Below are 2,596 nucleotides of genomic sequence, written 5' to 3'. Positions count from 1 at the left end.
ACAGTTGAACTCTTCATGGTCCAATCTAGTTTTGCTCTCCGGATCACCATCTGCTTGGCTGTGTGCATCATGTCTGTTGTTGCAGTTGTCTTTATTTTGTGGAAATGGGGACAAAACAGAATCAGTAAGTCACATTTCTTTTCAAACCTCAAGTTACTTTTACATCTCTTTTTTTTACATTAATTATGTTTAGAGTTAAGCGCCGAGAAGGCCAATGTGATCTTAGCATCATCCATTGCAATCATGGAGAGTACAGCTTGTTTGGTATTATTCTGTGTATATGCACTTCCCAAATGCCACATGAACCAAATTCAAAGTATCAGTTAATTTACTCATTTAACTTTGATATACTTTTTCGTCTTTCTTCCGCTTGAGCTGTCCCTCAGACCCACAGGCTGCAGCTAAATATTATTTAAGATAGAGCTGATTTGTACGTCCAGTTTCACACAAATATCAAACATTTCAACATTAAACTTGTGTGGTTCTCAACTAAAAGCATCTTTCTTTTGGCTTCTTCAAAATTGTTGTTAGTGGTTACACAAATAACATACATCTCTTTAGGTAAGCGTCACTGTTGCTGTTCAAATGTTATTCTTTTACAATTTATGTTTTTAAGAAACTTTGACAGTTGACTAAACATTTAAACGTTTAAATTGTTTAATATTTCTGCCAAGCAAAGCAAAAATGGATTTTTGTAGCTATGCTTTAAAGACCTTAAAATGTTTGCTCAGCAAAGGGAACACAGTGTAAACAAAACAGGTTTGAACTTCAAACTAAACACACAACTTTTCTATTCACATAGAAACCAAGTGGCACCATGAGGGTGAGACTGTAGTTGGAGAAAAAAAGACTTGGATCACAACATTTGGAAACAGCACAGAACTTCAGCTTCTGATGGAGGGAGAAAGAGACCAGCTCATGACAGAAAGTGAGAAAATGAAGTATTTGAACAAGACAAAGGCAAAACTTGATGAGGAGTTCGAGAAGAATGAGGGAGAGTTGGAACATGTGCAACAGTTGATTACAACACTGACGGAGCAGAAGAAAGATCTGAGGAACCAGAGAGAGAAACTCATCTCACTACAGCAGGAGGACAAGATCAAGATACAAGAGTATGAGAAGAAGCTGACGACGGAACCAAAAACAGACAAACACAAAAAAAAGAAGAAGCGTGAAAAGACCAAAGAGTTTCTGGAGAAGAGGGCGACAGAACACGAGGAACTGTTAAAGAACATAGAGAAACTACTGGAGACAACAGACAATCTGATTATTAGAACGACAGAAAGGAAAGGGAAACTAGAGAAGGATAAAGAGCAAATAAATAAAAATCTGAAAGAGACAGAGAGACAGAGAGAAGAGGTTCAGAGGAAACTTCAGGCAGCGCAGTCAGAGAGAGAAGAGGAAATAAATGAAACATTATCTGAACCAGAGAGAGAAACTCATCTCACTACAGAAGGAGGACAAGACACAGATACAGAACAAGAAGAAGCTGGAGTTGAAACCAAAAATGGACAAAAGCAAATTAATGAAGAAGTGTAGAAAGACCATAAAGGATCTAGACAGGAGAACACAAGACACTGTTACAGAGGGTGGTGGTGGCGTAATGGATAAGACACATTCCTTTGGTGTGAGAGACCCGTGACCCATCCACCATTGTGTCCCTGAGCAAGACACTTAACCTCTAGTTGCTCCAGAGGCGTGCGACCTCTGACATATATAGCAATTGTAAGTCGCTTTGGATAAAAGCGTCAGCTAAATGTATGTATAACTAACTACAGAACACAACCTAATTATTAGAAAGACAGAAAAGAAAGAGAAACTAGAGAAGGATAAGGAGCAAATAAATAAATACCTGGAAGAGCTTCAGTGGAAACTTCAGTTAGAGCATCCAGAGGGAGTAGATGATATAAATTATCCATTAACAAATGATCCCATGTGATTATTTTATTTAATATTCAATTAAAAAAATTCTAAAATGTTATAGTAGGACTAGGATAGGACTAGAGAAGGATAAAGAGCAAATAAATAAAAATCTGAAAGAGACAGAGGGACAGAGAGAAGAGGAAATAAATGAAACATTATCTGAATCAGAGAGAGAAACTCATCTCACTACAGAAGGAGGACAAGACACAGATACAGCACAAGAAGAAGCTGGAGATGAAACCAAAAATGGACAAAAGCAAAAAGACCATAAAGAATCTAGACAGGAGAAATACAGAACACAGAGAGACTGTAACCTGATAATGAGAATGACAGAGAGGAAATGGAAACTAGAGAAGGATAAGAAGCAAATAAATAAATACCTGGAAGAGACAGAGAGAAGAGCTTCAGTGGAAACTTCAGTTAGAGCATCCAGAAGGAGTAGATGATATATATTATCCATTAACAAATGATCCCATGTGATTATTTTATTTAGTATTCAATTGCAAAACTTCTGAACATTTATAAAATTATGATTCATTTTAGATCCCTAATGTCATTTAATCACCTGGTTATTCCAAACCAGATGTGACCGCAGTCTGTTCGCTGCTCACATCCTCCATCCTTTGTTCTAGTAATGTATCATTATGTTGCATAATAATGTTGTGAATTGTGA

Source organism: Micropterus dolomieu, linkage group LG12 (assembly GCF_021292245.1).
Source record: "Micropterus dolomieu isolate WLL.071019.BEF.003 ecotype Adirondacks linkage group LG12, ASM2129224v1, whole genome shotgun sequence".
In the NCBI taxonomy this organism is placed as follows: Eukaryota; Metazoa; Chordata; class Actinopteri; order Centrarchiformes; family Centrarchidae; genus Micropterus; species Micropterus dolomieu.
This window is presented reverse-complemented; position numbering follows the sequence as displayed.